Raw genomic sequence first — 14,406 nt, forward strand, 5'->3', positions numbered from 1 at the left:
CGCTAATGGATGTATAAGCATGCTAAAATAATCTAGAATTGGATGATCTTGTTAGAATAGTCATGAATTTTTTATGAATGCTTGTTTATGTGGAAAGTTCTACCGTGGAAGTCTATGCATGAAAACGAGACACCTAAACCAAGAAAGTTAGAGACATGACGCTTAGGGTGAGGTTAACGAGGAAGAAAATGTGTTTTCCGAGGAAGGAAATATTTTGAAACTACATAATGACCGGTTTGGGTGGCATTATGTGAGTTGTGTGTGTGTGTGCGCCAATGGGAACCCGGCACGGCGGAACCATTGTGAGGATACTCGGGAGACCGGCGCGGCGGAACCGAGGTTGGGTGTGTGGCTTGGTTATCCGTGGAGAGGAGCCAATGCAATTGTGTGCCAATGGGAACCCGGTGCGGCGGAACCATTGTGAGGATACTCGGGAACCCGGAACGTCGGAACCGAGGTTGGGTGAGTTAGAAAGGTGTTTTGGAAAAGAAAAGTGGAAATAACGACACGGTCTACGACGAGTCAGAAAAGTCAACACTATCGTTAGTTTGAATAAGGAATGTGGATTTGATTAACTATTTGTCAATATGATTGATTTATGTAGAATCGTTGTTATTATGATCTCTTGTTCATAAGTTAAGGGTTAGTACGTAGGATTATACTATTGAGCCCTGTAGTTCATGGTGTTACCTTTTGGTGACCCTGACATATTATATGGGTGGCGACGCCGGTATAATATGTCAGATCTGATAGATGAACAGGGCGAACTCTTCACTTTGGAGGCGTTCGGAGCCGAAGATCTCGCTAGGATGGAGGAACAAGCGGAGCAGTAGTAAGGAACCCTAGCTTCCTATTTCTGTGCTTAAAATACTCTTACGAGAGTTATGTTGTAATAATGAGCAGTGACTCTCTTTAAGTTTTGTAATAAATTATCCTTTTAACGTACCTAAAATTAGGGGCGTTACAATGGCACTTCGGCCCCAAATTTCATAGTTAAGCAAAAGACATCAAGTTTAGAGATTACATGATTTTCAATTCAAAAGGTTAGCTTAAAATTACAATTACATCTCCCAAAAGGATTTTTACAAAGATATCAAGGTAATTCTTCTATGTTAGCTTTCAAAATGATGAAGTCGTATGCACATCAAGCACTCCACATCAATGCCCTTGAGGTGTACCTGAAAATAATAATAGGTTGAGCTACACTAGTCCAGTAGGAAAATCTACTCTAACTTTATGTATATATGAGAAGACAAGTGCAAGGAAGAAGATCACATCGCTAAGAAATGGCAATTAGAACCAACCATGAGCATAATACATAGTCAAGATGTTTAAGAACTTAGATGACTCCCTCGCACCAACTCTCTCACTTTTATGTCACGTCTCGTCATCTATCATGCCCCTACAATCGGATTCTCATTTATAGCCTAACGTGCGGATCCTCCTTTAGGTCTTCCTAAACGCGTCACACTACGGTAGGTTAATTATGTCTCTTTGCCGAATGCCGTACCAAATGAATAGTCGAACGACAGATAATAATAAGAATAGCGTAGTCAACACCCCACACGACATCCGTTTCCACTAGTCACCATACACTACAAAGGTTATTCGGATTCTTAGTTCAATACAACCAACTTCGCCCTTAGAGTCACCATGGCTTTTCCTGGGTCTTTTCCCTGAGACGAACCGAAAGAGAGTCACCATGGCTTTCTATTCTCAAATCTGTAGAGCAGTAAGGTCACCACGGCTTTACCCGGGTCTATTCTCATAGTCACAGGGCACTTGGGTCACCACGGCTTTACCCAGGTCTATTCCCATATTCAACATATAGTCACGATGCAAACATATCGATACAACTTCGCAATAGAGTCAACCCTACGATGATCATTATGAGGGTGACACCTACATATCAATGAGTACTTCCATCATGTCCCATCTTGCATTGACCTATCTCATACCGATAATAACTCGTCACATCACCATCTTAACGTTAGTTTATTGGTTAATCGTATCATCTCACACTTCCCATTATCGTCATCATATCATAATCTGTGTTTAAGTGTCTCAATCATTCACGGATCATTTATAACGTAGCATGATTCTCATTCTAATACTCCACAATTGTCTATGTTCAAACATTTCGATACTAGGTGTCCAACATAAAGTATTATGATCAAACTCATGAACGTGTATGTTATAACCTCAGGGAAGGAACCACAACGTGAGAATCTATACGAATAGTAACAAGGATGGAATGAAACGATAGGATATGAGCTCAATAATAATGTATCTTCGAGCAAGGATCGAAAGTGTATCAAGTTCGAATCTCATTCAATATTGATATTCAATCGAAAGTACTATAATATCCAAGTTTTGCCCAACATGATGCTATGAACGAAAGAACATCTAGTGACCAAAGGAATACATATTTCGTTGTTAAGTAGTCGTTCAGAGGTGTTGAGAATGTGTTTGAAGTGATGGGAGATCAACATAATCAATGAATGATCAATGAAGTTCAAAACAGTTTTCTGAGTAATTGGTACCAATACCTCAAAAAGTAGGTATCGGTACCAAACCAATCCAGTGAGCAATCAGAGTCAAGGTATTGGTACCTCAAAAAGTAGGTATCGGTACCAAAGGTACCGGTACCTCAAAAAGTTGGTATCGGTACCACTGCATTACAGTGGGCGATTTGCAAAAAAACTAAGAAAGAGTATAACTTCGAATCCAACCAAATAGAGCACAATTTTGGCACACAATCAACTCATAAACATATAAAGATAGTTAGATTTCCCTACCTCGATTATCAAAGCCGAACTCAAAGAGATCGATCAAGCCCTAGACTCCGGAAACTCAAACCAAGCAAAACAAGCCCTTTCAAGCTAAACCCACCGGGATTCGAGCTCAATAACGCGAATGAATGAAGGATTGAAGGTTATTTGCCAAGGGTTTTGAGTGAGGGTTGGAGTTTTGAGTGTTGGAGAGGGAGAAAGAGAGAGTGCCAAGAGAGGGAGAGATCGTGAGATGGAGAGAGAGTGTGAGGAGTAAAATGCTCCTTTACACACACACCCACACATATATATACCAACATAAACACATATTGCACTTGCACCCTCTAACAAACAATTTCATCACATTAACCCCAACTCATTTAAACTCAAAAAATTTCATATTTTCCTCATTTATAATATCGAATAAACCTTTTAAAAATTTTCTAAAATTACGGGTCCTTACAAGTGCCTTCTCTTTTGGACACCTATAGGCCGGAGATGCCTACATACGATGAGGCTCTGGTCCTTAGGGGCCCACAGCAGCACCTTTCCTTGCACCGAGATGAGGTATACTTTAAATACTTGCATTTCAAATTCCAATGCATCGTACTTTCATTTCCTCGCTTTGAATATTGTATTTGCCTTGAATATTATGCATGTTTATTGAATATTGCCAATTTACTGCAACAGGCAATTTTGATCTCGTGTTATGGCGGTGCAGCAGATGTGCCAAAGTTTTGGGAGAGGCTCCCTGAGGCAATGAGGGAGATAGTGAGGCAGGCGGGCTTCAGGGAGTTCGTCGAGGTGTTGACGAGGGCGAGTAATGATCGCCAGGTGGTGAAGGCACTTGCCGAGAGGTGGTGGGACACAACGAATTCATTCCGCTTCTCTTTCGATGAGATGACGCTGACGCCTTTGGACTTTTCGGCGATCACCGGTCTAAGGGTCAGAGGTGACCCCATCCCTTTTGACACCACGACAGGGAGGCGTGCAAACTTCCAAAGGTTGATGTTGGGGTACGTACTGAGGGCAGAGACAGATGATGCCCAGTATGCCTAGCTTTTGGAGTTTTGAAAGGAGGAGTTTCCGGCGGATAGGGCCCAGAAGGAGTAGATGGCGAGGTGCTTCCTGTTGTACATGCTCAATGTGTCTCTATTTCCTAACAGGCATAACCGGGTACACCTCTCGTTCTTACTGGCTTTGAGGAACGTCGGGGACATTGCCCGCTTCGACTGGGGGGTGTAGCGTTTGAGGCATGCTATGCCTTCATGGGGTCTCTTTCCCGAGGGGCATACTAGCCTCGGTGGCTACTGGAGAGTTTGGGAGGTACACCTCAATTCCTTTCTTTTGAATAGTTAGCCTTCCATTCATTTATTGCTTATCTCGTGCTAACTTTGAATGCTTTGACTTGCAGCTTTGGACGTACGAGGTGTTTGGCATGTACCCTCCTGAGACTATGTGCCCAGATGACAAGATACTCCCCTAGGCGCTACGTTTGTCAAAGGAGTTCCGGGGAGTGAAGAAAGGAAAGGGCAATTTGAACGCCTTCCGCCTCTTTTTGGACGAGCTGCATCCCAATCAGGTATCAATACTTTTCGAATGTTTGGTTCTTAAACTTCATGTGCATCTCAATTTGAATAGTATGTTGACATCGCTTGCTCTAGATTGCAGGTTCACTGGCGCATCTGGGACGGTCTCGAGGCTCCGTACATGGCTCGGAGCAAGGAGGTGACCAGAGGTCGAGTGCTTCTTAAGTCCCCTTACGGCTGGCAGTGGTACCTGGGTGACCGGGTGTCACATCAATCATTGAAGTTGGACACTTTTCGAGTTCCTAGGCCACACCCTCCTCTGGTGCAGAGGACGAGTCAGTACACTTGGGAAGAGATCGAGTGGTTCACGCGGCCAAACCCCGAGCTAGAGCCACTCTTTCAGGTAAGCGCTGACTACGCTGAATACCGGGCTCAACACTTGATGCAGGGTTTCGGGATACGCGCTGCTTAGGAGGCGGCACAGCATGCGCTGGGTGGTAGAGGTGGTAGAGGAGGTAGAAGGGGAAAAGGAGGAAGGAGAGGAGATGGAGGTAGAGGTGGTGGAGGTTGAGGTGACGGTGCGAAGCGGGACCAGCTTGCCTCCACTTTCTTGGACAGTGGACGTGACGACCGCCCAGGGGGCTCCTGGTCTAGTGGTGGTGCCACATCCCACAGTCGCAGGTCCAGAGTTCCTTGCTCAGGTGTGACGTGTCCTTATTCTTTTTCGTATGCCTGCTATTCTCAATGCATGTTCTAATTGGTCTTTTCCATTGTGTAGGCGACTCTGGAGTACGTCAGAGAGATGGCGAAGGCCATGATGGGCCTAGAGCAGCTCGTGCGGTAGTATGCCATGGGCCACCCTCCAGTAGTACTTCCTCACGCTGGTGGGACGATGGTAAACTCCTGAACCCTAGCTACTTACTTTATTTCTATCGCCTTTATTACGATTATGATGCAAATGTTGTTATGTTGTTGCAGGCTAGAGGAGGGGCTTCACGAGGGCCACGGCGGAAGTCTGTTCGTATGCAAGTGCCACAGGTCTCTTCTGCTGGCTCTCGGGAGGAGCCTCCGTTGAAGAGGTCACGACACTCTGCGGGGACCGAGAAGGAGCCCATCGTTGTCTCCGACGAGACAGAGGAGCCTACGAATGTCGACCTGGAGGATACTTCAGGGAGTACCATGCCTAGGGTGACTGGCACTCAGGAGATGGCTGGCTCCGAGGTCGAGGAGGAGGTCTCCGAGGAGGATGAGGAGGAGGGCGAGGACAGAGATGAGGATGAGGACTGAGCTCCCTCTTTTGCTTTTTGCCTTTTTGGTGGAGCTTGCGTGCTTCCTTTTATAGGGTGCCTGTTTACCCTTGGTAGATAAGATTTTGAGCATCAGGCTTGCATGCCTTTTTTTCTTATGTACTTTGACTCATAGATACCTCCGGGATTGTATAGAAAACTGTTCTTTCAATGTTTATGCCATTTAATTTCTTTTATTGCTGTTGTATAAAGAAAATTGAATAACTAAAACACTAACCAGAATGTACGACTAGCCATTAATCGCAAAACTGAACCGGATACAAGATATACAATGGGTAATAGACTGACAAATGGATATATCGACAAAGGAATAGAAATCAAAGAAAGTAATTGAATAAACTTTGAAAAATTGACGCTATATACGGGAATTTACACAAGCGCCCTCGCTACCGGCTAAAACACAACTATGTATGACAATGACAACCTTTAAAACTTGATACGGGACTTGAAAACTTGACCTCATGCTTGGAAAACACTCGAAAACTAAGAAAATGTTGACTTTGAAAGGTGAGAACCTCAAATTTTGACTCGGGACTTGAACCGAAACTTAGACTAAGTCACTGTCGATTATTATGACCTGTGTGACTCAAAGAAACGACTTGAAATGGCTCGAAATGGATTTTGATACCTCGACACGACTTAAGAATGGGATTTTATTGACTTTTTGTACCATGACTTCGAATTTCGAGAGTTTACCCAAAGCGAGACATCCCTGAAGTCCCAAATACCCGTTGGGGTGTGCTCTGGTGGTTGGTGATGCCCCGAGGTGCCTTAAATCCATTTCACACCTCTGCTGTCAAAAACTGCAGAAATTCAGACTCATTATGCCGTGCGTAGCTCCAATATGCCGTGCATGGCATCATACAATTCCACGGTGTATCAATGTTACGCCGTGATGATTTCCCAAATTCAATATGCCGCGCGTGACTATTTTCCTGATAGTTTGCAGTTTTGCTGCTTCTCAAGACAGATTGCACGATGGCTAAAGTTTGACCCCTGCAATGGCATTTCTGAGCCAATGCATGTCTGTCTTGAGCTTGTAGGGTATGACCAAGTCTTTTCCCATGTAAGACTCATGGAAAACTTGTACTTTTGGAAGCCCAAGGCTCTTTGAAAGCTGAAGTTGTCTCCTTCATTCTTCCTATAAATTCAAGCCTTCATCTTCAAACTCTTCTCACCCCACTCAATTCTCATCTTTCTAAAGCTCTCTCCTCATTCATATGGCCCTTTGTCTCACAGGTTCGCTTCGCCCATGGTTGGCCTCAATACAAAGTGTCGATTGGCTCAACTTTCGGGCTCATGGTCTCTACTCCATGAGGTACCTTCGTAACATCCATCCCCGTCCCGAGCTTTTAAGGGCAGCCACAAGTCTTTGGGATCCAGAGGTCCATGTGTTCCGCTTTGGCGAACAAGAGCTTTGTCCTACCGTGGAAAAGTTTCGTGCGTACCTCGGTAGCTTTGGCTCGGGAGAAGTCATCATTCCTCATGTGCGTGAGAGCATCCACAAGGTCTTGGCTGCAGTTCTTGGATTGAGTGGCGGCATTGCTCACTACTTGGTTAGCAATGGTCATCTCAATGTAATGTGCCTCATTGAGATGTTCTCTCCTTTTGGCAATCTTGCGAACGTGACCTATCAGACTCGGCGCATGACTGCACTTTGCATGTGCCTACTTGCAGCCTACCTCTTGGTTCCTTCCACCGGTCATGTTAGTTCGGCACTGGTCAGCATTGCTGTTCAGATCGAGGCTCGAAAGGATGTGGTTCCAATGGTTTTAGCTTAGACATTGATGGGTTTGAACAAGGTTCGTTTTTTAGGGACCGAGACTTTCGGGGGTAGCCCTCTCCTCCTACAAGTTGGTTTCTCACTCAGCTCTCCTTTTTCAAGCTTTTCTCACGTTCTCGTTTTACTTCAACACTCAGCTTGGCTTTCTATGGCTTCTTACTTGTTTTCTCTCTTTTGCAGATCTGGCTCTGCGACAAGGTGAGCGTGCTGACCATCCCTCCTGGCAACTGGGTTTATGAGGCTAGGTTGCTGTCTCCTGCAATGCTTTGAGTTTGCAGACAGGTGAGTTTCTGAGTGGGTCAACTTCTTCAAGCGTCAGCAGGTTGAGACTATTTCTTAGAGATGTCCGTGGCTTGACCTTCCGCCTATGATAGTGCACTTCATGGGCCCTCAGTGGGTTGTCCTTGCTGGTTTGGAGGCTTTTACTTTCTATATTCCCTATCGGATCCAGCGTCAGCTCGGTTTGAGGCATGAGGCCCGTACAGAGGTCCTGATAGATGTTGTTCTACCTCTTTTCCGCCATTCCATCCTCTGCAACTATCAGCGATTCTGGAGGACTCGTGAGGTGACCGAAACGCATCCCTACCCATCTGTGGTGGCACGGGGGAGTTACCAAAAATGGCTTAGGAGAGACATTACTGCGAGAGCTGGGGCCCAAGGAAACTGACACAATCCTACTACCCTAACCATTGAATAAATTGTGGACCCACCCTTTTCATTATGCTGCATCTTTTATTTTTGAAAGTCGTGCTCAGCCCTATGTATTAGAAGCAGTTATCTTAATAAAATGAGTTATTGAGGGTTTCCCCCTCTTTGATTCCAAGCCTCAGAGTAAGGCTGCCTATGTATCCTTTTGGTAAAAGAATCAGGTCATAACATAGTTCAAGGTAGAGTTCGCTCTGGTTTTGACACTCTCCTTTTTCACTCTGACTTTTGCCTAGTACCGCCCTTTCGGATTTTCAGCCTAGCAAGCTCATTTATTGCATCCCTTAACTTTTGCCTATGATGTCCTCGCGGGTTTTCATCCTAGCAGACGTTTGCTCTAATTTTTGCCTGGGACTGCCTGCCCTTGTGGTCTTCAGCCCAGCGAGCTTCTCTCAGGGGTAGTAGTGCTTGAGCTGATCTAGGTTGACCAAGGTTGAGAATTTGTTTCCATCCAAGTCAATGAGCTGCGTATCTCCTCCGGATAGGATGCTCTTGATGATGTACGGCCCAGACCACTTTGGCCGGGACTTTCCGTGTGGATCATAGATTGGTGCCTGGATTTCCTTTAAACCATGTCACCTTCTGCCAAGTCCTTGGGTTTCACTTTCTTATTGAATGCACGTGCAATCCTTCTCTGATACCCTTGAATGTGATAAAGAGCCCTTAACCGGCGTTCGTCGAACAACATGAGCTCTTCGAACCGATTGCTTAACCATTCTGCCTCTTGGACCTTACACTCGTCATAGTTCGAAAAGATGGAACCTCCAACTCAATGGAAAGTACAGCCTCCATATTGTAGACCAAAGAGTAAGGGGTTGCCCCTGTTGGCGTATGTACAGACGTGCGATACCCCTACAAAGCCAGCGGCAACTGCTCATGCCAGTCCCTTATAAATTGAATGGTCTTTTCTAGGATGGCTTTGATTGTTTTATTAGCTGCTTCCACGGCTCCGTTGGTCTGCGGCCAGTAGGTCGTTGACTTGTGTACTTGGATTTGGAACTCATCCAAGACTTCCCGAGCTCGTCCTTTGAAATAAACCCCATTGTCGGACACGAACACCTGAGGAACTCCATACCGGTAAATGACATTTTGCTTGATAAAATGCGCAACTTGAACCGTGGTTTGAGTGGCATAAGAAGCAGCTTCTACCCATTTTGTAAAGTAATCAACAGCCACCAAGATGAATTTATGACCATTAGACGCTGCTGACACGATCCTTCCAATGACGTCAATACCCCATGCTGGGAACGGCCACGGTGAGGTCATTTGCTGCAGTTCGCATGGTGGGACGTGCGTGAGGATGGCATGAATCAGACATTTGCGACACCGTCGTACATACTCCACACATTCCGTCTCCATGGTGGACCAAAAGTATCCCTGCTTGAGGATTTTCTTGGCGAGCATCATGTCGTTCATGTGGGGACCACATACACCTTCGTGGATTTCCTCCATTACCCTTTTTGCTTCTGCACCATGGATGCATAGCTTGTGCATACCACAGTACAACCTTCGATATAGGTTTCCCCCACAAATGATGTACTGAGCTGCCATCCTTTGAAGGGTGATCTTGTCCTTTTTGCTTGCTCCTGCGGGGTATTCCCCTCTTTCCACAAATCTCCAAATGTCATAATACCAAGGGTGACCATCGTCGGGCTCATCAAGGACCATGACATGCTGATACACTGGTGTATCTCTTTGTTCGATCACGATTGGCCTTAACTTCACACCAACAGGAATTTTAACCATGGATGCCAGCGTTGCCAGAGCATCTGCAAACTGGTTCTTGAGTCTCGGGACATGAGTAAATGTAACCTTGCTGAAGTGAGGAATGAGATCCTCGAGGTCTTGGTGATACGGCTTCAGTTTTTCTTCCTTGACTTTCCAATCACCGTTTGCTTGGGATACAACTAGGTTCGAATCTCCTACAACCTCCAATTTTTCAATACCAATCTCGATAACTGCTTCCATGCCTACGATAAAAGCCTTGTACTCCGCTTGGTTGTTGGTGACTTCGAAGTTGAGCTTGAATGCAAGTGGGATGTGTGATCCATCAGGCGAGATTAGCAGCACACCGATCCCAAACCCTTTCTAGTTAGCTGCTCCGTTGAAGTACAACTGCCAAACATCCTCAGCCACAGTCATTATATCTTTGTCAGGAAACTTAAACTCGGTATCCTCTCCTCCTTCAACTGGACAATCGGCTAGGAACTCGGCAACAACTCTTCCTTTTACGAACTTCTTGGTGACGTACTTTAACTCAAACTCAGCTAGCACCAACAGCCATCGCCCCATCCTCCCCAAAAGAGCTGGTTTCTCAAACAGGTACTTTAGAGGATCCATTCGAGAAATTAACCTTACTGGGTAGGCTAGCATATAATGTCTCAACTTCTTGGAAGCCCAAACGAGCGCCCAGCATGTCTTCTCCAACGGAGTATAATGTTCTTCATATCCGACCATCTTTTTGCTGAGGTAGTAAACGGCCCTTTCAACCCCATCGTCTCCTTCCTGTGCCAACATACACCCCATCGAAGATGGAGTGACTGATAGGTATTGGATCAAAGGTTTTCCTGCTACAAGCGGCGTCAACACTGGTAGATTCTACAGATAGGCTTTGATAGTTTCGAAAGCTTTCTGGCATCTGTCGTCCCATGCAAATGGTACCCGTTTCTTAAGCAAATGAAATATTGGTTCACAAGTTGAAGTCAATTTAGCGATGAATCGACCGATGAACTGCATTTTGCCAAGAAAACACCTTGCATCCTTTTCAGACCGTGGTGGCTCCATTTCTAGAATGGCCTTGATCTTCGATGGATCGACTTCAATGCCTTGAGTAGTGATCATAAACCCTAACATCTTCCCAGCAGTGACTCCGAACGTACATTTGGCTGGATTGAGGCGCATCTTGTACTTTCTGATTCTCTCAAAAAACTTCTTAAGTGCGAGTAAGTGCCCTTCTCGCTCTTTCGCCTTAACGATCATGTCATCAACATAGACCTCCACTTCCTTGTGAATCATGTCATGTTACAAGGTTGTAGCAGCTTGTTGATAAGTAGATCCTACATTCTTCAGTCCAAAAGGCATGACTCAGTAGCAGTAAATCCCCCATTTAGTGACGAATGTGGTTTTCTCTCGATCTTTAAGGGCCATGAGGATTTGATTGTAACCTGAAAAGCCATCCATGAAAGATAGCAGAGCATGTCCAACGGTGTTGTCAACTAGTAAATCGATGTGCAGTAGCCGAAAGTCATCCTTCGGGCTTGCTTTATTTAGATCCCTGAAATCAACACAGACCATAATTTTGCCATCCTTTTTCGGGTCAGGGACAATGTTTACGACCCACTGAGGGTTTTCGGTTACTATCAGGAACCCCGCATTGATTTTTTTAGTGACCTCTTCTTTTATTTTAAGCACCCAGTCGGGTCTCATGCGCCTCAATTTCTGCTTTACGGGTTTTGCATCGGGATAAAGGGGAATCCGGTGTTCCACGATTTCAAGATCGATTCTGGGCATATCAGCATGCAACCACGCAAAAACGTCTTCAAACTCTTTAAGCAAATTTGCAAGAGCTTGGCGCTCTTCTGCAGATAGCGCGGAACATATCTTAGTCATTCGGGGATTCCCTTCATCTCTCAAATTTATTAAAACAATTTCTTCTTTTACAGGTTGAGCATGCCTTTCGTCTTCCCTTTCAATTAGGGTTCGAATTTCTTTGGGGATGTCCCTATCGAAATCAATCTCTTCATCATCAGGGTCGACACAATTTATTTCAAAGTCAGGGAAGTAAGCGGAATCAAATTCATTTATTTCATCATCAGTAGAGGCCTCGAGGGCACCATACACACGGGTGAACTTGAACTTGAAGTACAGACCTTAAGGAGTCGGGCCAAGAGGCACCAACTCGGACTCGACAGACTCAGAAGACTTAGACTCAAATGGCTCGGACTCAGACTTAGACTCGGATCCATGGCAGGTTGCACTTGGTATGAAAGTCCAGTTCTTGTAATCCCCAGCGGCATCCATGATGAGCGATGTTGGATCTTCGAGGGCCTTCTGCCCTAGCATCAGCACTTGAGCTTCTCCGACTGTACCCATTGGTTTGTTTTCCTCAAATAAGATCGCTAGACTTCCCATGGCAAAAACCTCAATCCAATCAACCGACCTCTTCTGTTCTTCCACAACTTCAAACTCTTCCTCGCTTTCTGGCCAAACATCATTGGCAAATATCTCAAACCCTGGCAGGAAAGTATTGGTGTCCTTATCCCAGAATGGCTCTGGCTGTCCCTGGTAAACTTGCTTCGCTTTCTTCTTAATGAAGTAGTCTTTCAATCTGTCCCCCTTCTTCACCTTTCTATCACCTGAGGGCAGATATCCCGGGCCAGTTGTGCGGATCAGAGTCCCTTGAGCTTCAAACTTCGTAGGCCCTTCCAGGTTCTTTCTTAGTCCCAAACCCGGCATATAGGACATCTTCTTCATTATCTTGATGGTGACATTGATAATGACTACTAACAAAGTCATTATCAATCTTGACCGAGAAAACAAAGTTGGAAGTATCGAGTGAGAAACCTCCTAGAGCAACGTCCTCCTCCCCATGTTGAATCTCCAAAAGTGGGGCATTGTCTTCGGTTGGAGCACGAATTCCAGAGTCTCCGTGGATAGTGAGCATTCCTGTTTCGAGCCCCAGGCGGATTTTCTGATGGAGAGTGGAAGGCACAGCCATGATGTTCGGTCGGTGCAGCCAGGGTCTCCACAACAACAGATTGAAGGAAGCAGGACTGTTCACCACATGAAATTCCACCTCAGTTTGGTAGGACCCGAAGGTCATTGGAAGCATGAGAGTCCCAACTACATCCCGACGAGTGTTATCGTATGCCCAGACTTTGACTTCCGACGGAGACAAGTCCTTATTTTTTGTACCCCAAACAGTAGGCAACATGAAGCGGGCAAACATTGATTGTTGAACCATTGTCGACCAGGATTACCGGAACCCATTTACCATGGCATTTCAGGGTGACATGGAGTGGCTTATTGTAGTCAGTCCCTTCGGTGGGTAGATCTCGGTCAGTGAAGGTTATGACATGCTTGATGAGTATGGTTTTAATGAGTGCTACAAGTTCATCGGGGGTTATGCTGGAGGGAACTTTCATGTGGGAAAGGGCTTGAATGAGTCCTTTGCGGTGGCGGGCGGAATGAACAAACACATCTCAGACAAACATTTTAGCATAGGTCTGCTCGAGCTATTGCTTAATCATTGCTTCAGGGTTTTTCTCAAGACTGAAAGGCTCTTTGGTTGGTGGAGTGAAAGGTTGGAAGGTATTTTTGGTTGGGGTAATGAAAGGGTCAGAAGGTTTTTTGGCTAGTGGAGCTATAGGATTGGAAGATTCTCTGGCTTAGAGGTTAGGATGTTGATAGATTCGACCACTCCTAATCAAATGGCTAATCTGGCGGTATTTTGATTCCTCACTCCATAAATCAACAAGGGCTTTGCGCTTGCTCCCAATAGTAGTATATTGGAGGATGGCAGCCACTTCAGCGATAACCAAATCATCCCAAAGGTCTTCAGGCCTCCATTGCTCAGCTTCCATCACTGGCTTGTTTACGATCCATTCCTTATTTTCCACTTTTATGTTGACAATTTCAGTGTTTGCCCACGGGTTTGTTTTAGCTCCCGGTTCATCTTCCCATAGGTTCATCATGGTGACATCAACATCCTTTGGGAAAGTGACCGATGGCTCGGATTCAGCCTCGTCGACGAGGTAGTCCATTGGGTCAAACTCATTACTGGTTACCTCTTCTTTAGATTTAGGGGGGTCCCAGATATGGAGTAAGGCCCACATTATGGTGTAGATTATCAATGACGAAGTCATTGAAATGAGAGAAGTCTAGGCGAAATGGAGCAAGTTTCGGCCAATCAGAGGTCAACATTTCAGGCTGATATTCCTCGGCAAACATTGCGGGTAGAGAGAAGGTATCCAGTGGGTCATCCCAGGCTAGAAGCTGATACTCATCTGGGGTTGGGTCCCATTCCCATTCAGGCATCTTTTGAGGGGCCTGACAATTCTCGTTTTGGTTTTCGAACATCATGTATAAGGAAAGTCCTTCGAGAGGGTTAGCGTGAATGTTCTGCCAATCTACTTTCCATCTAGGCTCGAATAATGGTTCGGCATCCCTTTGAAAGTTGGCTTCTTTAAACTCTTCCCAATCAGGAATCAGATCTCCCCATGTGTTCTCCCATTCCCACAGGAAACAAAGGGCGGTCTCTTTGGAAATTTCCACAACAGGCTTTGGTTCAGTATCGGGGACAATGAAAAGGG

The sequence above is a fragment of the Rhododendron vialii genome, chromosome 1a, assembly GCF_030253575.1.
Source record: "Rhododendron vialii isolate Sample 1 chromosome 1a, ASM3025357v1".
Classification (NCBI taxonomy): Eukaryota; Viridiplantae; Streptophyta; class Magnoliopsida; order Ericales; family Ericaceae; genus Rhododendron; species Rhododendron vialii.